The sequence below is a fragment of the Rhinoderma darwinii genome, chromosome 8, assembly GCF_050947455.1.
Source record: "Rhinoderma darwinii isolate aRhiDar2 chromosome 8, aRhiDar2.hap1, whole genome shotgun sequence".
In the NCBI taxonomy this organism is placed as follows: Eukaryota; Metazoa; Chordata; class Amphibia; order Anura; family Rhinodermatidae; genus Rhinoderma; species Rhinoderma darwinii.
This window is the reverse complement of record NC_134694.1, coordinates 12689519-12715029: the sequence shown is the minus strand read 5'-3', so window position 1 is coordinate 12715029 and position 25511 is coordinate 12689519. Positions and strand designations below refer to the sequence as shown.

General features: G+C 42.0%; 2 long non-coding RNA genes across 2 annotated transcripts; one reads left to right on the top strand and one right to left on the bottom strand.

Annotated features, from left to right (window-relative positions):
* Positions 1 to 1518: 1518 nt before the first annotated feature.
* On the bottom strand, positions 1519 to 24187 carry LOC142658592 (uncharacterized). Its single transcript, XR_012850128.1, has 5 exons — positions 23359 to 24187; positions 16808 to 17123; positions 14227 to 14356; positions 3470 to 3688; positions 1519 to 1694 (listed from the first exon to the last, which is right to left on the bottom strand). It is a non-coding gene; the product is annotated as an uncharacterized LOC142658592 (long non-coding RNA).
* Positions 16743 to 18418, top strand: LOC142658593 (uncharacterized). Its single transcript, XR_012850129.1, has 3 exons — positions 16743 to 16963; positions 17781 to 17889; positions 18084 to 18418. It is a non-coding gene; the product is annotated as an uncharacterized LOC142658593 (long non-coding RNA).
* Positions 24188 to 25511: the final 1324 nt, after the last annotated feature.

Sequence of the window (25511 nt, the reverse complement as noted above, 5' to 3'; positions counted from 1 at the left end):
CCAGCAGGCGGCCCACTGTTCCCCGGCCCATCTGGCATTTGCCAGAACTGCCAGATGGCCAGTCCGGCCCTGATGGCAGGTCTTAAACAGGACACAAGAAGGCTTGATAATTTCTGATTGGCACCTTTTATATTTTAATTAGAAAGTAATAATATAAGATTTGATGCATCCGTCTGGATCCGCAGTGTCTACTCTGCTGGGATCCTGTGGATCCACTTACCAGTCTGTGAGCTGTTCCCTTTATTTCTTTTTTTCCATTAAGGCGGCAACTATATGTTGCTCCATGAAAACCAACAGGGTTATTGCAGAGCACCAGTTGTTAACATATCAAGTTGTAATATACTAACATAGAGCAGGGGTCTTCATTAGACGGCTTCAATCCCTCTTTCCCACTCCTCGTCCACAAAGGCACTGTAACATTATATAGGAGATCTGCCTATTTTTCTGGTTTCCAAAATACTCTCAAAAGTGTTTTAATCTATACATGTGCCCACCACACATAAAGGAGAAGGCCCATAGCAAAGATCAAAATGAGCCGCCCCCCCCCCCCCACCATTATGGTCACGAAGTCCTAGTGTTATTGTCCTTCTCCAGGCTCTGTCCATGACCCTTGGGTTTAACGCCCCCCCCATGCTTGCAACAATGCAATTCCTCTAGAGTTGTGTTGTCTAACCTTTGACTCTTCAGCTGTTGCTAAACTACAACTCCCAGCATTCTGGAAGTTGGAGATTAGCGACAGCTGAAGAGCCACAGGTTTGATACCACTACTATATAGAGAAGTCCTGCACAGGATCTTACCACCTAGTAGAAAGGGGGATAGAGTCAACTAGGGCTGGGCCCACTCCACTGGCCCCATAGCTGTTTTAATGTATGGTACATTCACCCTTCTTCTTGTTGAGGGCCAAGGATAAAGATACAACATACCCGATCTATCCCTCTTTGAGGCCGAATGCTAATCATTGTCCCAAATATTTCATACCTTTCCAAATCTGTGTTATAGGCCCCTTTAATAACAATGAAAAAAGGGCATGTGCAGATGGCTCTTAGGACATATTATTAAAGGGGTTTTCTTGGACTTTTATATTGATGGTCTATCCTTGGGATAGGTCGTTAATATCAGTGGTAGGGGTCCAACTCCTGGCACCCCCACCAATCCGTTGTACACTTTAATGGGACCAGAATTGCAATCCCTGGTACAGCCGATACAGATCTGTACAGCGCTGTGCATGGTAAACTATGAACAGAGCGTGGCATTCGTCAGTCAGCTGATCTGTGGGGGTGCCGGGAGTTAGACCCTCACCGATCTAATATTGATGACTTATTCTTAGGATCAATATAAAAGTCCAGAAAACCCCTTCAAAATGTATAGTTTTCCTGCAGGAGGAGCTGTCAAGAGAGATCATGGAAGGAGGAAATAGCAGGGGCTCTGCATTGTGATGAAGTCGGGGTGACTCTGTGACAAAATTAAAGCTAAAAATGTGAACAGCAGTCATACAATAACTAAATCAAAGACTCTGATCTGGGTTGGCATTTATTTGATTTATTGATTCTCTAATCTTGCCATAAAGGCCTCTTAAGTACCTAATCTAAGAAAAATAGAAAATCCTGAAAGGCGGCCTACTTCTTCCGGAGTGTACACGGCCAGATGATCATCATGCTGGGCAAAGTTCACCATCACTGCCGAGCTGTGAGATCTGTAATACAAGACAATTTCCATAAACACAAATACAAGGCTAACTATAAATAATCAAAGATACTACGCCATAGAACAACATAGAAAACTGTCCGTCGTATACCGAATATTAATAGGCAGTCATACTTTCTTAAGGTTATGGAGGGATGGCCAACTTTCTACCTTTCAAAATGCCTGAAGGTGTGAAGTCAACCAAAAATCCCACTGCTCTAAATCTTACTCTCTTGCATCTACCTACAGTCATAGGTACCTTGCATTAAAGGGATCACTCTGCTAGGATTCACAGCAATCCGCCGGCAGCAAGTGCAGCGCCACCACAGGAGAAATGAAGCATTACATGGTATGCAGTGAAATCACTGGGCTTTCGTGTGATACACAGACATATTGGGTCTTCCAGAGCAAACCAGGTTCTTTGCAGCATGTTGGGCTTCTCCGAGGCCTTGAAGGTTGTGGACCCCAATGCAAAATCTGTTACAGGGCCCTGATCTACCACGTGCCATTTATAATACTGGTGTCTTATGTGGCTCGCTCAGGCACCAGGGCCAGACTACTACCTCTGCACCCCCTATAGCTACACCCCTGAGGCTTCTTCATTCTGTGATGATGATTTTAGTGATTTTCTTCATCCATCTTTTGTTTTCCTTCACTCCTTTGAGCGTCATTTTTTTTTCCAGTGATCCTCAAGATATGGGTGCAGGGGGATATATAATAACTAGACATATTTATCACTCAGGATCCTGGGAAAGTTGTCCCCTATTTCTTGATAACATACTTTTGCAAAGGTTATCAAGAAATGGGGGTTAGGTGGAAGGGAACAGGACTGCAGAATCAAGACTACACAGGGTTTGTTTATAGTCTGTAACCATAGAGGCACATAGGTTTGCATAGAAGCTGCATACCCAAAGCCGTAGGACATTTTAATCCAGTCTATTTAAAAAGTTGATCCATTTTAGATGAAATTGTGATGAAATGTTCCCCAGTTATCATACGGTTAAACTGTGTATGTAGGAGCTGGAAATATTCTACAGTTTTTACAAGTGGCATTTTTATGAAGCTCTAAACTACAGATGGAAAGGATTTTCTCTTAAATAAGAACCTTTTGGTTCCAAGTTTTTGCCGGCGTCTCTGGTCTGGATTCGACGAGTTGAGGACCGGTCTTATAGACCTTAGTCTTCAACCCCTTAACTGCAAAACTACAACCCCTAGCATGCCCTGAAAGATGCAAGATAGGCCGTAAAAGTCTGATGGGTCGAGATTCCAACTCTAAGACCCCACCTAACTGGAGAACAGGGAACTCATAAATGTTTCCATAAACGTCTAAGTTGGGAAAAACCCTTATGTTCACATAGCCTATTTTCGGCCGGTTTTCCGGCCGTAAACGCCCGAAAAAGCGGAAGCAATCCAATCATCTGCCCATTGATTTCAATGGAAAAATGGCGTTCTGCTTTAACGGAGCGTTTTTTTTGGCGTTTTTTTACGCGTAAAAAAACGGCTGCGAAAAAGTGCAGGACACTTCTTGGGACGTTTTTGGAGCCGTAAAAAACGCAGCGAAAATCGCGAGTGGCGCAAAAAACGTCTGAAAATCCGTATTTTGAGATGTTTTTTACGCTGCGTGTGAACATACCCTAAGGGATTAGAGTGGTTCATACGACCCCTTCTAAAATGCCCCATTAGGGTAGCATGTGTAGTGTGGGGGGGGGGCTTGTTCCTAAATAGGTTCCTCCTATATTAGCTAGAGCTTCTGCAAAGGGTTATCAAATGTTTTGAGGTACATACGGTGGTATGGGAGCAACGATTACGTGTCACCACAGTCCTCGTCTAACCTGGGCCTGTTAAACATTGAGACCACTACATATGTACGTGTTGCGGCTGGCAGTGGAAGGAGCGCATTGATCTTCAGATGTCATTCAGTGAACCTCTCGCAGGATTCCAGTAGGTGGAGTAATTCACGGAGTCATCATTTACGGCCTCGGCTCCGCTCTGCTGAACAGCTACCTGCAGATGAAAAATAGTTTCATTTTATTCCGACCCGTTTATAAAAATCCGCCTGGCACAAGCCCCAACTCTGGCACAGCTACCATGTCTATCTGTTTTATCGATTGGCAGTTAAAAGGAGCAGTGGTGGTATCACACAATGAAAGACACATACCTTCCGGGTAATATTTTAAGGGTATTGTTGGACCGTTTTGTAGCAGAAGGCATACTTTAGAAAGGGGGACCTCAATTTGTAGTTTTTTTTTTTTGCTCCGGGGCCCACACTCCTTAATTTTTTTTCCAGGACTTCACTTAGAATAGGCCATCAGTGAGAGAGAGAGAGAGAGTGAGAGAGTGTGAGAGTGTGTTAGGGGGGGGTCTCTCCACCAAGACCTTAACCAATCAACAGTATGATGGGGCAGCGGCACTCACTCGCTTTAATAGGTTGTGTTCACATTGCTTTGCAGTGTAGGTTTAAAGTATATATTCCGGGAAAGGTCCCCCCATTTACCCAATGGAGGCCAAAATAGGTTTTATGGCCTCTGTCAGGCTGGTTAGATTAGCATAGTCGACTATGCTATTCTTTACAGAGGTATATTAATTTTTACTTTTTTTTTATCCCATAGGGGGATTTTTATTTCTTCACTATAATGCAATGGCATATATCTATCTAGCCTGTGTACTGATGAGTAAGACCTAACAACTGCCTATGTACTAAGTATCCCCCTAACAGCAGGCAATATGGTCATACAGCCCTGGGGTCCATTAATGGACCCTGGGCTGTCTGTCTATATAAGGTATGTCCCTCGACCACATCACAGGGATGCCCCTTCTGATTTTCCCTTTGAATCAAAACTGATCACTGCATTCAAGGGGCTAATGGGGGAGATCAGATCTCCGCCGTTAGAGCGGGGTTGCGGCTGTTTATTACAGTCATTGCCCGTTCCTGATCGCACGGGCACACTATGGCCTTTCTGGTGCAGCAACGTCCAGCTGCTCATGACGAGCGTAGAGATTGTGAAAGTTCCTGCTGGGTTATCGTCATATGGATCCCGCTTGTAAAAAGTCATTGTAATAATATTATTTATGTGTGTGAGTATTGAGTGTGTGTGAGTATTGAGTGTGTGTGTGTGGAAAACACGAATGTCCCACACATCCAGAGCCTCACGGAATATGAAACCATATGGTGCGGGATCTGGGTGAGAGCGGTGACGTCTAGTGGGAGGATTTATTGCAAATAATAAATACTGCGAGCGAACGGTGTATATATATATATATTACCCAATGTCTTCTGTGGGCCCTGTATACATTCTCCTGCACCCACCTGTCGTCATACTGCACAGGACGTAACAATATACCATCAGCAGTATTCTGTGGCAGGCTGTAGAAAGCCCATAGGCGGTGTTTTTTTTAGGTTCTGTTCAGTGAGCAGTGTTACATTTATTTGTATAGCCAATCTCTAGCCTTTAGCCGATTCTTTCATATATAGATACTCTTAAAGGAATATTGCCGTTTCAGGAAATAGTTATACAATTTTCCAATCTACTTTATGTATCAATTCCTCATGGTTTTCAAGATCTCTGCTTGCTTACAATGGGAACGTTCATTGTTCTACACCGTTATATGCGGAATAGGTTGTATAATTTGCCAAAACCACTAAAAGTCATTTAAATAACCACATCCGTATTATCACAAGCCAGCGCCGGTTCTTTACTGTATCCGCTCCCTCTCCACCGGTGACATTCAGGTTACAGAGAGCTCCATTGCCCAGAGGAGAACAATTATCTATCTCAGTCTGCCTATATATCTCATATCTATATATCCCTCTCATATTGCATATCCATATATTGCACACGTATCCCAACACTACAGCACAGAAAGCATAATCTGTTTGAAATGACAGTTTACAGCGTAATCTCGCGAGATTACGCTTGCTGTGCTGTGGTGGGCGGTTTGTGTTAGTGAAGTGTCAGGATTCTGAATACACATCCCGTCCTGGCTGGAGGTAATGTATATTCATTGTCCGGACACTCCAGTAATGTTATAGTGTGTATGAGGCTGTACATCGCGATATAGATATATCGCTATCTGCAGTGTAAATGAACGGAGAGAAGTGTATGACGCTGATTGGTCACTGATTGGTCAGCGTCATACACTCCTCTGTACAACGCCCACTTGGTCATATAGTAAAACACGCCCAGTTGTCCATTGAGAAACTCATTCGCATAAAGCTAATATAGGTCATAACTCCGTCAAAAATGATCGTTTTTCTAAATAAAAAACACTGCTGTAATCTACATTACAGCGCCGATCACATCATGTACAGGATAGGCCACTTATAATCTGGTGACAGAGACTCTTTAAGCATTACACTGTTCCACATTGAGAGCTGCACTTTCCAGTCTGGCTGACAAATGAGGATCCGGAACAGTGGACCTCGCCCTCCATTCAAAATCCCTTAATAGGTTATTTGAAAATGGGTTTTCTAAACCAGACAACCCCTTTAACTAGAAGGCCTCATTCACACGAGCGTGAATCACATCCTTGTGTTGTGCATTGAAGCAACGCGCAGCACACAGACCCATTGATTTCAATGGGGCCATTCACAAATGCGTGATTTTTCACGCAGTGAGAGTCTGAGTAAAACTCGCTGCATGTCACGCACCTACGCTCCCATTGAACTCAATGGGTGTGTGAAATCCACGCACCGCACATGCATGCACATCCGTGTGCGGTGCGTGATTTGCGCATCAATTCGATTGAAAATAATAATAAAAAAAAAAATGTGCTTTGCGAGTGCGTGAACAACGCACGCCTCTCGTAGAGCACTCTGATGCATAACGCAACGCATACGGACCAGATTCACGCGCGTGAATCAGATACGCTCTTGTGAACGAGGCCTAAGAATATCGGCATTCCTCCTTGAGATACATTGTAGCAAGTGGAAGATATAACTGTAGCAAACCCGCAACTGTGAGAAGGGTTAGGTGAGTATTCAGATAATGTAGAAAAAGGTAAGGAATTTTAACAAAAAGTTTATTATAAAGTAATAGAATTCTTAATTATAAATAGTAATAATCTTTATTTATATAGAGACACATATTCCGCAGATCTTTACAATTCAGAAGAATCATGTACAGACAATATCCGACATTACATAGTGACAAAACTAATAAAACAATTCATTAAAGAGGAGTGAGGTCCCTGCTCACAAGAGCTTACAATCTATGAGGAAATAAGGGAGACACAATGTAAAAAGTGCTTGTTCTGCACAATGGTCCGGCCATCTTTATACACATGGGGTAGTAACAAAGCTGCCAGCCAGTATCTGTGTATGACGGACAATGTGTATTAGGGTGCAAGGAGTGTGGGGGATAATGCTGAGTGATGGGGGTCAGGTTCTGATGACTATTGTAATAGGGGGGCCAAGGAGAGGAGTCAGATTAGATTTTAGGCTGGTCTTCAAATGTGTTTTCAGGGCACGCTTAAAGAGACTCTGTCACCACATTATAAGTGTCCTGTCTCCTACATAAGGAGATGGGCGCTGTAATGTAGGTGACAGTAATGCTTTTTATTTAAAAAACCGATCTATTTTCACAACGTTAGGAGCGATTTTGGTTTATGCTAATGAGCTTTCTTAATGCCGAAGTGGGCGTATTTTTACTTTAGACCAAGTGGGCGTTGTACAGAGGAGTGCATGACGCTGACCAATCAGCATCATGCACTCCTCTCCATTCATTTACACTGCACTAGCGATATAGTTATATCACTATGTGCAGCCTCATACACAAGCCCTAACATTACTACAGTGTCCTGATAATGAATACACATGACCATCCAGCCTGGACGTCATGTGTACTCAGAATCCTGACACTTCTGAATCTTTTTTGTGAGATTCCGGCAAGTGAAACCAAATCTCGCGAGATTACGGAGCTAAACGAGATTTGGTTTCACTTGCCGGAATCTCACAAAAAAGATTCAGAAGTGTCAGGATTCTGAGTACACATGACGTCCAGGCTGGATGGTCATGTGTATTCATTATCAGGACACTGTAGTAATGTTAGGGCTTGTGTATGAGGCTGCACATAGTGATATATCTATATCGCTAGTGCAGTGTAAATGAATGGAGAGGAGTGCATGATGCTGATTGGTCAGCGTCATGCACTCCTCTGTACAACGCCCACTTGGTCTAAAGTAAAAATACGCCCACTTGGGCATTAAGAAAGCTCATTAGCATAAACAAAATCGCTCCTAACGTTGTGAAAATAGATCGTTTTTTTAAATAAAAAGCACTGCTGTCACCTACATTACAGCGCCGATCTCCTTATGTAGGAGACAGGACACTTATAATGTGGTGACAGAGCCTTTTTAAAGGGGTTTTCCCATGAGAGACATTGATGACATATCCACCAGATATGTCATAAACATCAGATAGATGCGGGTCCCACCTATCTCTAGAACGGGCCCCCTAAACCCCGTTCTACCTTTTTCTGCTATAGCCGACTCCCAGCCACTTCCTGACTATATGGTCGGGAGTTACGAAAACAGCGTAGGTCGCTGAGCTACACGGTTTCCGTAACTTTCATAATAGTGAATGGCAGTTACGGAAGCAGCGTAGCATGCGACCTACGCTGTTTCCGTAACTACCACTCACGACTATGGGAGTTACAGAAACAGCGTAGCACAGCGAGCTACGCAGTTTCCCAAGTCATGGTCAGAATTCACTTGCTTCTGCCGAAACACAGAGCAGCAGGACACGGTTTAGAGGGCCCCGTTCTAGAGATAGGTGCGGGTCCCTGAGGTAGGAACCGCACCTATCTGACATTTGACATATCCTGTGGATAAATGTCCCTGATGGGAAAACCCCTTTAAAGGGGTTTTCAAGTCCTAAGAATATGATGGCCTATCCTCAGGATAGGCCATCAATATCTCATTGATTGGGGTCAGACTCCCGGCACCCCTACCGATCAGCTGTTTTGAAGGGGCAGCCTTAAAAACTGCTGATCGGCAGGGGTGCCAGGAGTCGGACCCTGATCGATGAGATATTGATGGCCTACTCTGAAGATAGGCCATCAGTTTCTTAGGACTGGAAAACCACTTTAATACTGTGAATGTTGGGAATGAATCGGATTGTCTGTAGCGCATTCCAGAGGACTGGTGCAGCACGAGAAAAGTCTTGGAGTGGGAGGTTTGGATTATGAAGGAGGTTAGATCGTAGGCAGAATGTAGAGCACATGTAGGGTGGATGGGAGATGAGGGATATGTGGAGAGCTTTGTGGGTGAGAGTAATACGTTTTCATTTGTATTCTAAAAGGGAATGGGCAACCAGTACAGAAGTCACTGATAGAGACATTTGTGTAGCGATACAGTGCAGTGACTGGCACAGAGTGGAGGCATTGGTGTTGTGATCCAGTGGAGTGACTGGCACAGGGTAGAGGCATTGGTGTTGTGGTCGGTCAGAAAGAGGAGCCTGGCTGCTACATTCAAGACAGATGGGAGAGGAGAAAGTTTAGGGGGGGGGGGACCTATTAGTAATGAGTTACAGTAGTGAAAATGAGAATAAATCAGAGGTGTAAGTGAGGAGTAAGGAAAAGAATGGAGTCTAACATAATCCCAAAACGACAGCGGGCGAGCTGCCCAGGAGTTATGGTAGCGCCACACACACAGACGGAGACACCAGGTTTAGGTAGACCAGTAGATGGTGGAAACACGAGGCGCTCAGTCGTGAAAAGATTTAGTTTCAGATAGAGAAAAGATTATAAACTTTTAATAAGACTGCGTGACCTCTTAACTATTTTGGCACCATTCATCTGCTTATTTTGAGGTATACTCTATAGGGAGAAACACATACCTCTCTCTATATATATATATATATAATATCTCGAGGGCAGGACAAGCTCTCCTGGACAGGGGTTTCAGGATGCATCACCCCATTTGTTCCTGAAGTTCAGCATAACGGTCAACTGGAAAATGATATGTTTGCCTTCCCCCCCCCCCTAATAATACATATTCCCCATTTCCTTCTCCTCCACGTACGTGGTCAGTACCTACTCCTGTGCGACAGACGCTGTGCTCTAAGCAATGCAGTAAATGGAAGCGCTCATCACCGACATCACTGTCAGCAGTCATACAGCCACCAATTGGCTGTACATATGTGGTCTTTAAATCTATAAATTTAGTTTTTTAATCTATAAAATTACACCCCCCCCCCCCCATAGCATCCTAGACGGCCCCAGTGCTGCATTATGGAAAACACAGAATGAAACCTAAACTTCTGTCGAACACTAATCTGAGCTTCCAAAGTTCTCTGCTCCCGGGAACAAGGAAACCAGACGAATTGTGAATCTAGCTTTAGACATGAATGGAGAAGAAAATTTCATGCGACTCTTAATCCATGCAAGACTAGAAGTATTCTCAAAGTTACCCAAAAAATGTTTTAGGGAGATTTAGTTGCCAGGACAGGATCACGGTCCGTGGTGGGCCCTGGGCAAACCCTGTTTGGATCTCCATTGTAAAGGACACAATTCAGGGTAGAGCTCGAATCCAGTACATGAAATGACTAAACTATGGAGCCGTCATCACCGTGCACGATACGGGATAATGGAGGCAATTGCCGAATTGCAATTTGCTCATTTATTGATCAGGCAGGACGTCCCCAGTAACCAGTCTAACCCGAGACCAACTTCCACTCAGCTCAGGACAATGAAGGGGCCTGTGTATGCTGGTAGTTGTAGTTTGTGCACGTGAAGAACTACAAGCAGGGGAGCATTGCTGTGCAGTATGCATGGAGACACTTTAGTTGGAGTAGGGGCATGTTCACACGGGCTATTTTCAGCCGTTTCTCGGGCCGTAAACGTCTCGAAAAACGGATGAAAAATCGGAAGCGGAACACCTACAAACTTCTGCCTGTGGTTTTCAATGGGAAATAAGGCGCTATAGCGATGGGGTGTTTTTTTACGACTCATTTTCAAATAACGGAGCGTAAAAAAGACGCCCTGTAAAAAGAAGTGCATGTCACTTTTTGAGCCGTTTTTCTTTTACTCAATAGAAAAACAGCTCCAAAAACGGTCATTTGATTAAAAAACGGCTGAAAATCAGGAGCTGTTTTCCCTTGAAAACAGCTCCGTGTTTTCATAACCGTGTGAACATGCCCTAAGAGTGGCACCAGTTCAGTCTTCTATGCAATCTGCAGGGAGTCTTGCCACGTCCAGTAATGCCACCATCTATGAAGATATGAGGTTTATCCTTTCAGGTTAAACAAGATCTCCTGAGTGCAGTGTATGTGAAAATATATACCGGAATTATTTTGTCTGGTTTACTATGTGGGGGGGGGGGGGGGAAAGTTTTTCTTGCGATTTTGCCAGTTATGCTGCTGTTCTCATTTCAGACAGCAGGTGGCGACTTTGTGCTCTGACATCCGTTACCCCCTTCACATCTGCGTAACTGAGACATCTGTAGGCACATGCCACACAATAGCTGCTTTATTTTCCATCATCACTGTACGGATAACTACCACCAATCCTGAAGATGACGGCAAATGTTTGCTCTGTTCTAAGAGCTTAATATCTCCCCGCCCCCCCCTAATTCACATCCCTTTATACTATATATCACTCTGCATAGCACACGTCGGGGGCGTACATTTCATTGGGTGGCATAGATAAACGTGTCAGTGGTCTTACATTTATGAAACATTAGTATATGGTCCAGTTTGCCCCTGTACAATGAAGAGGAGGGGGTGATGGTCAGCATGCTGGTCGCCTACTTTCTATTCTAGGGTATAATCACTCCGGACGCGGTCAGTAGTAAAGGCCGACAAGGATGGCATCCGCCACAGCAAGTCACACTCAAACGTAAGGCAGTAAATGAAACTTTGACGGCAGAGGCGATATAGTCTCATAATTTATAGCTAATAAAGGACAACCCCTGTACATGTGCCCCTTTAGGAGATATGGGCGTCATGTGTGGCACCCTATTATGAGCTAGAGCCGCTAATCTGAATGGCTGCCATGTAATGCTACATATCCCAGGGGACAGGTCTGTATGGATGCGCTTCTCCCGGGGTCTCGGGAACAGGACCCACGGCTCCAATATGAAAGGGGTTGTCTGATGAGAATATCCATTTAAAGATTTCTACTAAAATAAAAACAAATCTGAAAATATTAGTCCTGGTTTCAACCTCAGTATTTCAATAATCCATTCTACAGAAGTGACTAATGGCCGGCATTACAGTGCCCCCGGAGTGGTCAGAAACCTAAATGCATGGACTACTAAACTATGCCATTCACGGTTACGTTTTCATGCTGGCATTTTATTCAGGAGCCAGGAAGCTCCGGGGGGGGGGGGGGGGGGGGGGGGGGGGGACGGTGCTCCGGCGACATACCATACCATGCAGCGCTACATGCAAGGCCTCGTGTAGGTGTCCCTGTATTAGGGGGTTGTTCGCACCTACAAGCAATGGTTCCATAATACAGAATGCCACAATTTTGATTCGGATTCGTACGGTAGAGCCCCAAAGAAGTGTATTACGACAGAGATCGTACAGAGAAGTCATACAACCATGTTCTTCAAACCTAATGGCTCCAAATCACAAGGTCTACGTATACAGGGCATCGCGCCCTAAGGTGCTTACTGAACATCATTTTCCCAAGCGAGAGCAATAGGTCTTGCACCAGGGCCGACAGCTACTTTTCCCTACACAGACATGTAGGGGGATCAGCAGCAGTTTCATAACATAGCAAAGAAATTGGGGTTCTTACAGATCTCCGTCCTCTGGATGGGGGAGGGGGGATTACGTTTTAGGCATATTACTATATCCCCGCCACTAACTTTACATGGACATGCCCAGGATTGAGTGGAACGAATAGTCTTGTTTATTATGGATACTCAATCCTGGGCACGTTCCTGTAGGGGAAGCAGCGGCCTGCCTGGGATATAGTAATATGTATAAGACACAACGATCCCCCTCCCAGAGAACGGCTATCTTTAAGAACCCCAATTTCTTTGCTATGTATACAGGGGATTATGCAACTGCTGATGGTCCCCTTTTAATGTGATGATCAGCGGTAAAAAAAAAAATCTGCATATTGGGCAGCGATCCATAGAACCTAATGAAACCGATCTAGAACGTTCACATATATATTTAATATAGACTAGAATATATCTATGTGGCTTCTGTCTTCGCTATCCTGTCCCTTGCCTTGCAGTCTCTATAAGCCGGCGCCTACTGCAGCTGTTGTGTTAAAAAGTCAATAATATTCATTGCTTGAAGACAATGTGGATTATTTATCTGGTTGTAAGGGTTACCACCCCCGCCTGAAAAGGCCGCAGTGTCTGTGCGGAGAGCCCAGTGTACATGCACCACGGGTCACTGGGTAAGGCGGTCTGTCCACTCCGCACAGCTGTGCTGCTATACATATAGCCATTTACTATATACTGCTTTGTCATTGCCGGTGGAAGTTACCAAGTGGTAGGAACAAGTATGAATTCATGTCTGTGCTCTATATGATATTATTGTCCTTATCTGTAGCATGGTATATGGATTTTGCCGTTTTATTCTTTCGTGCAAAACCCTAAGGAACAGTATAGATCGCTGTAAAATACTGAAGAGTGTGTGTGACCGCAAGAGCTTACAGTCTAGTAAGGGGTTGGCAATCTCCATTCTTACCTAGGTCCACTAGAGCCTCTTTGAGCCCTATGATGCAGAACACTCATATATATGTATACACTTGTATTTATATTTTACACATTTTACCATCCTAGATGAAGGGATTATTTGTAAGGAGATCTTCAGTAATGTGGTTTCTGGCTGCGAAGTAAACAATTAGGATATGCAGAGATGGGAGTGTCTTCTACTATAAGAACGGTCATATACTACCAAAATAATACCATACATATAGTCCGTAAATAATAGCACCACAAAGTCCGTAAATAATAGCACCATACAGCGCATAAAATAATAGCACCATACAGCGAATAAAATAATAGCACCATACTGCGCATAAAATAATAGCACCATACTGCGCATAAAATAATAGCACCATACTGCGCATAAATAATAGCACCACACAGCGCATAAATAGCACCATAGTCCATAAATAGCACCATAGTCCATAAATAGCACCATAGTCCATAAATCGCATCATACAGTCCATAAATAGCACCATAGTCCATAAATAGCACCATAGTCCATAAATCGCATCATACAGTCCATAAATAGCACCGTACAGCGCATGAATAACATCAGTCCATAAATAGCACCATACAACGCATAAATAGCATCATACAGTCCATAAATAGCACCGTACAGCGCATAAATAGCACCAGTCCATAAATAGCACCGTACAGCGCATAAATAATAGCACCGTACAGCGCATAAATAATAGCACCGTACAGCGCATAAATAATAGCACCACACAATGCTCAAATAATAGCATCATACAGCGCATAAATAGCACCGTACAAGGCGCAAATAATTGTGCACTACTATGTTAAAATAATACTGCCATTATTATGTATTATGTTCAAATCATAACTCCATACAGTGGACAAATAATAAATACCAAATATACACAGAATACGCCCAATTCCTGGTTATTGAGGTCTCACACTCTTTGGGTTGCATGTCCTGCTGAGAGTTCGGTGAGGGGTAGCTTGAAGCTTTAGGACTCACCCACCACTGATGACATCACACTGTAGAGGATAAATACACATATGTACTTGTATAATGAGATCGCCTTGTCTAGGGTAATTAGATCATTAGATATTATCACGACCTGTCTTCTGCATATCTGTGCCACTTAGTAATTTTGTTGCAAGGGAGCTGGCGGGCCTCCAAACATAGGTACATATGACAATCGCAACCCCACCCCTGCAGTGTTGCTATGCCACATACACCGGTCAAGTTTATAGAGTTGTTTGAGATTAGAAAAACATTAAACTTTCTACAAGGAAACGGCGCCACTCTTGTCCATAGGTAGTGTGTGGTATTGCAGCACAGCACCTCTCCTCTGAATAGGGGTGATCTGTAATACCCAGGGGTAAGACAAGCTCTCTTGGTGCTCAAGACAGGGGTTTCAGAATGTGCCCTTGGTCTTTGAAGTTTAATAGAGGTCACTCATAAAATTGCCTCCACCAATCCTTCGCATTCCTATTTATTACACGTAATCCAAACCCCATTCCCTCCAGCGCTCTAATTGGTTGTACAAATATATATTAAGGCAAAGCACTGTATTTTTATTATAGGAATCCATAAAATGACTCCCCACCACACATCCCCCATTGGTGGCACCCCAGCTGACCGCCTAACCCTCGTCCCGGCCCTGGAAATACCAGACAACCCATATAATGCCCTGAGCACCATGACACTTGGTTAAAAAATTTTTCGGTATAAAGAACTTTCAGCCCATGTAACAATAATGTAACACCAAATATACAATCTGATCCTTGGGTGATTTTTTTTTTGTTTGCCTTGTTCTTTGTTAATCTACCAAACACTTCAATAAAGGAGGCCGTTGTGGGCGATATACGTGAATATTCCTTCATGGGAGCATCTGTTGTATAAAATATGGCCGTCACTACTTTCCTGCACCTCCCACCAGTCACATTGATGGTCAGGATTGCCCATTGGGTCTTTCAAGAAGGTTATAGCATGCCACCGAGCAACAGCTGCTCAGGCAAAAATGACCATGTGTGCCAAGACGGCCCGACCATCCACTTGCAACCCACGATGGCACCAGTAGTATATTCCTATATGTACTTCCATACCAATTTTACCGAAACCCTTCTTCAGGCCTGTGTGCATTGGAAGTCCCTTCTGGTAGTGAAATGATTTTAATAACAGAGGGTGAGCAGGGCCTGAAAGAGAAGAGGAGGAGGAGGAAAAAAAGAGGGAAATTTGCAACACAAGGAAGACAATCCATCAATTTCCCAAATAATGAGAAGGAGAGAGAGAAAGTGTCCCCTCGTCTACACAGCCTTCACTTCCAGAAGAGAGTAGAGAGCCGAAATAATAAAGAGCAAAAAAAAAAAAAGAAGGACAGGGTCATTTAAAGAACACAGAACAGCAGTAGCCGTTGGCTTTGTATGGCATTATTATTTAGTGCTTATCGAGAGGTGGATGGCGCGGCACAATGGGCAGATGTCATTACCTACTCATTAGCATAAAGCCAATTGGAAACTTGGGATGAAGGAATCAGTTTCAAAAAGGTTTATCATTCGCTCGAAAACCTTTCAGCCTATCCAAATGTATTTACTTTTTGTTACTTTTTTTGCTTAAACTTTATTTATTTTTTAAAGATACATTTTGAGGTTTTGTGGTTTTAGTCTAACTTCTTTTTAAAGTCGTTTTATGATTATTATAATACGCTTTAGTATTTTCTCCACCTGTTTTAATATTTTCTCAATACAGACCAGGCTCCCCAGCATTGATAACTCATTGACCCGGCATCTCACAACTACTAGACGTCACTTCTCCCCAAACAACAAGGTATCCGCACCTGCTTCAAAAACATACGTTCGGATAGGGGGACGGATGGACAGACACAAAAGGGGCCTTAATGCCGATACCTCAGGCCTCCGTCATTAAAGCCCTTTGGCACCTAACCAGTTAACTAGCCAGCGGTTATATCGCCCCCGCTACTATCATCAATTGGCATAGTAAATTCCTCTACTAGTTTTCCAAATCTCAATTCCAACAGAGAAATGCACCGATTAGGATCAAGGGCTTATATGTAAGTAGTATGGGAGGGCTTGAGGAGGCGGTGAAGTGAAAGGAAGGGGGGGGGGGGGTGTTTGCAGGTTCTTGAGGGTTTTTTGGGGGGTTGGGGGGGGGGAGATGCCTTTAAGAGGTGGCAGGCTCCAGATTGCAGCTGCTGCTTCTCTGCTATGGAGACAGTAGAGATTCATTACTCTAAAAACACAATGACCATTTATCATCCTGTGGTGTTATTCAAATTCAGTACCATCTGAAGGCCTGCCCCATTCTTTTCTATCCCTCCTCTGCAACACACTCATTGTTGTGTGACTGAAGTAAAAAAGCCTTCAAGGACCCACCAGAGCATCAGAGACATCCAGCAAAGCTCAAGACGAGGTCTCCAGAGCTGACGGACGGTGACATTAACCTACAACGCACTACACCATTACCTCCTCTTCTTCTTCATTTCATCTCCAACTGGGTGGACGGACCGACCTTACATGCAAAACGAAGACCACCAGCCACCGATACAAAACATTCAGCAGAGGATTCCTTGGGGTGGACCTCCGATGGGGTCATCCTGCCTCCCCCTTATATGCTTCCAGGTACCCAGTGTGGATCTGCAATTTTTTTTTGGGGAAACCTACTCCTCTAAATGCTCAAGGGTAACAGGTGCAGAACCCAACATCTGTCCCATCCGTCCATCCATTCCATCTTCCTCCATGTTCCTCAGACTTGTTTAGCTATGATCCGGGTGAGGAGGTTCTAGGGATGGGAAGAGAATACCTTAGATTATTTATACGACTCCTCAGGAGAAAATTGAATTTATTCTAAATTTTTTTGAATTTTTTTTTTTTTGGGGTGGTTCAATTGGTCTTTGCAGAGGGCTTCATGATTTATAGAATGTGTAGATATGCGGTACGCGCTACTTGTTCTGTCTGAATCTGAAATTATGTGGATTTGTGTTGCAGGAGATGTATTTGGTTTTTGCATTTAAAATTCACATGATATAAGGTGGGGTAATTTATTTATTTAGGGGGGGGGGGGAGGGTAAAGAGAAAGCTGGGTGTCCCAGGAAGTGCCCCTGGAGGGGGTAGGTGGGAAGTGCGGTGTTTTCTGCAGGTCTGAGTACCTTCTTGCTGCATTCATATTTCATTTTGCAATCAAGATCTGGGGATCTAGAAGGGGGGGAGGTGCAGCGGAGGGGGCAAGATTTGTGAGATCTTCACATTGGGTGAAAGCATAGGATTGTAAATGATGATACAGAATACGTAAAGGGTTTAAATGAGATTTAGAATAATTTTATCAAATGAAAAAAAAAAAAAAAGTGACATTTTTTTAATTTATTTTAAAAAATGTTTTCAAAAAATTGTTTCTAGTAATTCAAAGGATAAGAAAAAAAATTGTTTTGTTCGCTTCTAGTCAGTTGCAGCATATTGAATGGACATGAACCTTCCGATCGAATTGCAATTCCTGGCTGCTTTCATCTAGTAATAGAAGGGTTAAAAGAGCAGACTGCGAGCTATAATTAGTGAGTATATGGGGATCATGCTGTTTGTGTACATTGCCCAGGCGGTGTTATGATGGAGGGGACTATATGTGGGGGAACCCCCTGAGGAAGGGGGGTGGAGGGCAGGGTCTGGGGGAGATCAAGGAGCTACGGACACAGCTGGACACACAAGGCGCTCGCTACTGATTGTCCAAACGCAATTCTTGTTTCAATAGAGATTTCCAGCCAAGGGTTGTGTCTGGACATCTGTGGCTAGAAGTCTGGAGCTTCAGGACCAGCACTGGACGGACCAAACTTCCAATTCACTAAAACCACATCACTTTATGATGGTAAAGATTTTTTTAAATTTGTAATTTATATTTTTTTTTTCTATAGAAATCCAAAAAATGTTATTGCTGGTTATATTGGTATGTGAATTTTCCTGTATATTTTACGTATTTCTTTTATAATAGGAATCTACTTTATGGGTTTTTTTTTTCCCCTTCAAATTAGTTAATTAGTATAATCCAAAAGAAAAAAGGTAAAATTATAAAATAAAGAAATTTTGCAAGATATTCTGTTGTTTTTTTTTTTTTTTACCACCCCCACCCCAGAAGTACAGTTAGAAAATAATGGTTTATTTTGGCTATAGGAGTCAAATTTAAATGAAATTATAAAAAATAAAAAAAATGAAGTCATTTTATACATTGTGTAAAAAAAATAAATCTGTCAAATCAGTATCTAAATTTAAAAAAAAAAATATATATATAACTCTAACAAGCTTGTAATAATTGACATTTATACATCTGATATTGTAGAAATTGGTCTCTTAAATAATTTTTGATGGAATAAATCTAGTAAGCATTAGACACCCCCCCCCCCACCAAAAAAAAAGGGGAAAACCGTATTCTATTTTAAAGTGGGTAAAAAAAAAGTGAATTTTATTAAAAAAAAGGGTCAGTCATTTATTCTGTTTTGGGATTCCAAATCCCGCCATAAATCCGACCAATCATTCTGCATTAATTTGTTTTATTGTAATGCCTGATGGGAAAAAAAAATAATTCTTTACAACTTTGCTGATGATTTGTAAGGAGAATATTAAGAGGGGGCTGTTTCTAGACAGTAAGTGGCAATGCTTTAAAGGGGAACATATATGGAGAATATCTAAAAAAAAAAAAAAAAAAACGAAAGAAAAAAAAAGTGGGATTTTTTTGATCATAATATATGTGTATGTGTATATATATATATATATATATATATATATATATTCAAATATCCATTGCTTCTTTAGAAGTAGAATGGTATAAAGAGCTGGATCCTTCCAAATTCATCATAATGCAGTGAGGCCAATTTCTTTAGGGCTCACATATAAGTGTGCACACGGTCGTAGTTAATATCTGCTGCAAGGATCCAGAGCTCGTAATAATTCAGGCCTTCACAAAAAGGCCTAATCCCAAACCTAACACTGCCCCCTGCTTCATATCCCCCTCCCAGGAGGGTAACATCACCATGGATATTGTGTTTGCAGCTCCATTTCTTTGCTTCTGCATTAGGTATCGGCAGCAGCGTGCACGATAGAAATATTTTATACGATTTGTTTTTTGGTAGGTTTGTTTTTTTTGCTCTAGTTGACTTTCTATGTAATAATGGATCGGACGGCATCCTTTTCCCATGTTATTTCTGGAATAATAAGACGGTGATCCCCGGGTGCACAAACTTGTCAACACCAACAAAAGATCTGAGCCTTTGTGTGTAGTATTGTGTATGGAACCAGGTCATGTGATTGGATGTCTGAACACAATGTGAGCCCCATTGCCGTCACCATAGACAACATAGATATCTCTGCACTGCCTCTCCATTCCTGACACTTCAGGCATTGCGCCATTTTACCACCATTGACCGTGTAACACTGCGTCACTTCCCTATCGCTCAAGCGGATGGATCATTTTAATTAAAAATATTTGAAAAATCACATCTGCCCGTCCTAAAACCGATACATTACCTTATAGAACACCCATTTATGGCGCGCGTTCACTTTGTCTTTTCTCCATCATTAATAATTCTACAGCAATGTACCACACCTACATGATATATCTCTGCACCCAATCAATCAATGCCACCAATACATAGGACGCCGTAATATCCCCGTTACACCGTTACTACGGTCCATCATCAATAACGCACTGTAAGCACAGTCATCTTTCCGCTTTGCTTATAGTAATTCCGCCACATATGTAGAACATAGTGATATATTGGGTATAAATGCTGATCAGATCACCACACACTCAGGCTGTGTGCCAATACCAGACGGAGGCAACCACACTACACTTCACCTATAAAACTGCACCTATAGGAGGTCATACCTGCCCATCAACCACAAAGGCATCCCAAATACAGGAATAGTATCATACGCAACAACCATAGCACACGTGACTATAAAAACTATGTAAAGTGTATACCAGACAACACAACCTACAACTAAATATATGGGTGACACTGGACTGGTGGTATGCATAGGGACTGCATTTATCTATACATGCTGACTGTTTCCATCCAGACGTACCTAGGATGCCAACATTTACCGAGTAACATAGTAAAAGCAGTACTTTGCCAGGTTAGCACAATAATAAATGATACTACACTATTCAATGACCTTCTTACAATATCGGCATACATTAAAAAAAAAATCATTACAAAAAATGGATACAATTTTTGTGTGTGTGATTTGTAATGATTATTTTTACAATTACGCATGGTGTCAAATTCACCCTCTTATATTTAGGGTATTAATTCACAATGTAGTTGGATATTTTTGTGGTTTGTGTTTAAAGAGTGTGTGTGTGTGTGTGTGTGTGTGTGTGTGTGTGTGTGTGTGTGTGTGTGTGTGTGTATTTATTACACACACAAATTTTGTCTTTGGACACTTGAAAACATACACAACTTTATAAGATTTTTCTCTCCTTGGAAGTGTAAAAACACAGGGAGGCGAGAAACTATCACATGACTACAATAACCACTCCTCCCTACTACTACTACTACTCTCATCCATAACTACAACACAGCGACCACAATGCTGACTATAAATATAACTATTATACAACTGACTATAGCCTTTATTTAAAGGTACAGTCTCAGTTTTTGGACCCTCTTTTTGCCATTAAATAACTGCTGATACTTTCACATATTCCAATTTACAATACATGTAGCTTCGCAAAAACAGTGTGTGATGGACTGGCAGATACCGGGTTAGTAGTCATGTGTCCTGGATAATTATTTATTACAGGCCGCCTTCATCTACGGTCATAATAAATCTCCCCCATGGCTCTACCCCTATATAACTAGTTTATAAAATTACAACACCAGATACGTGGACTGTACTCCTCCATAACAGCTATACATGGCTACCCCTATTCATTACATTAAGAATACCACCATGACATCACACAATGAGTATACGCCAAGCACATCTATACAATATACACTGCACACTACTCCATCTTTGCCACACTATTAGGCAATGTAGTCTGTTATAGGGTAAGGCGGGGTCTACACACTACGAGGTCGAGCGTCAACCAATGATTTCAGCGAATAACTACAACCAAATGCCATAATCATTGAAATCTAAATGTCACGTGCCGAAAACGTGTCCGATATAAAAAGGAGATGTCGCCAGCATAGAAGTGACTGTCCCACAGATGTAAGACTGCGATAAATCGGCATAATAATACGACTACACAGACCAATAATAAAAATTATCACACACTAAAAAAAACACGAAAATGAAATGGAATATGGTTGCCATGGGCAACCATATAAATTTTCCCTTGCACCGTTTCGATCAATCTACCCTATATATACACAGTATATATTATATATACACAATTATGCCTTTAAAACATATGTATAAAACCAACTGGAAGTGTGAGATGTTGCCCATAGCAACCAATCAGATTGCAGCTTTCATTTTTTCAGTGCAAGTAAGTAAATGAAAGAAGTGATCTCATTGGTTGCTATGGACAACTGTTCCACTTTTGGCCTGGACTAGTTATTATACATGAGGCCCATCCAAATGTCATGGGGTCGCATCTAGTAGAATTACAATATGACGCAGCGACTAATGGATGTGTAGACACCTGAGCACCAACTGCTGGGAATAGTCATCCTATCTAATCACAATAATTATCCTGGGAGAAAAAACTGCCATGTTTCCCAAAATAACCAATCACAAATCAGCTTTTTATTTATTTAAAACAACTGGAAAAGAAAAGATGGATCCTTATTGGTTGTTTTAGGCTACAAGGCCGAGGCCGTTTTTATACTCAAGGCTTAGTGGTTCAGAAAACCCCATTAAAGGGGTTGTATGGGATCGGAAAAACATGGCTGATTTCCTCTAGAAATAAAACAGCTCTTGTTCATAGGCTGTGTGTGGTAATGGCGCTGAGCCCCTTTCACTCAAATACAGATGAACTGCAATACTACACACAGCCCATGGACAAGAGTGGCGCTGTTTCTGGAAGAAAGCAGCCATGTTTTTCTAATTTTATACAATCCCTTTAAGATATGAGTTCACAAAATGGCTGTGACACGGTCTGGTATAGACTATGAAATCCGGTCATTCGATCACAAGCGGATATGGGTATCCTGTGATCCCAACACGTTTCTTGGCCTTTCTCACAGCCATCTTTGAATAGTGTTTTACCGTCACTTTCACCTATTAGATCCTATATGTTAGTATTATTTTTTAGATGCCTTGAACTGTAAGGGATTTCAGGTTTATCGAATACGCAGATACATACACCATGGCACCAAACCTATATACTCTAGTTCTACACAGAGTCTGTATCACACGACACATCATTGGAATACTTATAGAAGCCAGAAATATTAGGTTTCAGTTGTATACAGTGCAGACTTGTTGAAGCATATTGAGACAACCCATAGAGCAATTCAGATTATCATGGCCGCAGTAATAATGCAAGACTTTTTTTTTTTCAATCTTCACGCGGTTTTGTCACAAATCACATGCAAACTTCACCCAAGTCAGGCCGCACTTCTATGTCCCCATATAGCACAAATTGGGTTTTCTCCACCAGACTTTAAGACTATACCTTTTGTATGACTCGTGTGTATCTTTTGTACATCTGTACAGGCAGCCATTTTGACTATTGCCGAATGATGAGGTAAATGATGGTTGAACATGGCGAATTTATTTATTTTTTTACACTGTTCCAAATATGTATTTAGAAATGGCGGCAAATTCCTATAAATATAAACCATTACAACACAAGCAAGAGGGTGACGTTGCAAATAACGCATGTAGCATCACCGTCACAGGTAATTCATAGACTGACTTTTGGTCAACTACGAGGGACAATTGGCCTGAAGGTAACAGTAGGCCGTAGTCTGAGGCGCCTTTTTTTGTTTTAATATATAAATGTCAGTTTAAAACGGCGACTAAACTCATCTATGTATACAACCATGAAAAAAAGGGTAATGGCAACGTACACGCACCTCCAAGAATTGATCCAATTCCTACGTTTCGGTTGTCGCTCCGTCATTGGCAGACACAGGTAACAATTGAATAAAAAGGAAAAGATTAGATAAAATTACAGAAACCGCCTTATACACAAACGTCAGCTATGCGCCATATTTGTTGAAAGTACATATAATAAAACCGCCTGGAGATGACCGTCTAATCACAGGAAAAAAATGGCCTTCTAAAGGGGTGGTCCTTTCAAAGAAAAGGCCAATATATGGTGACTGAAAACCTAGCGCAATAAGATGTGACGTAGATCAGGGGTGGTCATTCAGGAAGGTTTACTTGTATATTACATTATTTCAAAAGAAAAAGAAGAAAAAAATGAAAGAAAAAAAAAAATTACCACAGAGTACAAAACGACGTCAATCATGAGATGCCTGTAGATATGCTTTCAAAATTCATACGTCCTCCGCACTGGTAAGTGATGGATTCTATACTGGATTCTAGAACCTTCATGTAACACTGTATGCAGCTCACATCACTTATTTTTTTTTTTTTTTTAATGCACCTCAGATCAGAGAACAAAGAAAGGATTTTATGTCTTACTCTGATATATGAAAGAATAGAGGGCGATCTCTGTCAGATTTAACGTCTTCCGCATTGTAAAACAATATTGCAGGCCAGACAACGCCGACAGGCTCTGGAGGTCACCACGGTAAGGCCACACAAGGATCGGTGTCTTCCCGCTGATAACATGGCGCCGCACCCCCCGTGCTGCAAGCAGTTTGAGAAGAATTTAATACGACTGAAACAGATTTATCAAGATCACCACGTTTCTAACCAGCGAGACATTGATAAATGACCTTCAGCACTAAAAACGCCTCTGTAAGCGGTAATTTAACGGCAAAAAAAAGGCACAGATTTTTTTTTTCCCAAGCAGTAAAGGGCAGACAGATAGAACACTAAAAAAAAAAAAAACAACCTGAATTTTACACGGGTTAAGAACATAAAGTCTATTACTGCCGGACTCTTCTAAGAACTACAAAAAATGACCGGTGTGGTGTTGTGTGCTGGACCGGCTGCGTCCACCGTTTTATTTAGATATTTTATCTAAAAAAAATAAAACATAAATAAATAATAATTTCATTAAATATTTAAATAAATTTCACAATTATTTGCCATGCTTGAGTAACAATTATAACTATTCTCTTTTATTGCTTTTAATATACTTGAATAAAAAAATGGTTTCCAAAAATATATATTTTTTTTACATCCGTATATTTGTGATTTTTTTCTAGAAGGAGCCATTTCCTTCCCTTCCCCCTCCATACATTCACCCGCTTATAAAACATGCCTCTGACGTTCTACTAGAAAGCTCACAGTGACATAAACAATACGTCACCCCTACCACAGACCTGGACGACCCGATCACGTACTGTACGTATTAAAATATAAAACTCATATTGGGTGATCAGAACCCGCGCAGCCGTTTTGTACGAAATGGGCCGACTCTTACTAATAAAAAACAGCAGAGCCCAAAAAAATTAACCCAATGTAAGCCGTAGCACTGGTTGATTTAGGCTGCGGCAGTCACTGATGCTGTACAATATCTGCTGCCAGAGAAATGTCATCCATCGGGGACCTTTTATATCCCAATGAATCGATAGGAGATTCAAGAGCGCTTTTTATTACTCCGTTACTGCAAACACTGCAGCAGCGAGGAGGCAGGACAAGGGGAAGGACGGAGAGACGCACGGGGGGGGGGGGGGATAGGAAAGAGGTGGAGTTTAGATGTCAGAGAATAAGTTCTCCTTTCCTGAAAACCCAATAAAGTGCTTAAGTGGCAGGGGTGAGCAGCAGTGCGTTTGATGGCTACCGAGTAAAAAGACAAGACGCTGCAATCATCACCCCCGGCTTACCGGATTATTTTTCCGCTGCTTTAATAAATCAAGATATTACAGCGCGTTTCACTCATCTCATCAAGAGGTCTCTGCTGCAGTACAATGCTGCTGTAAAGTGAAACGCGTTGTGGTGCTAGGGTTCACAAAAGGCATTTGCTGTACTGAAAAGCAGAAGCAAAGTCATTTTTCTGTATAAGCCAACCTCCTTGTACACGTGCCAACCAGCGGCTTCATTCACACGGTGAAAATATAAAAGGTCATGTTAGAGATCTCGCCATTTTTGG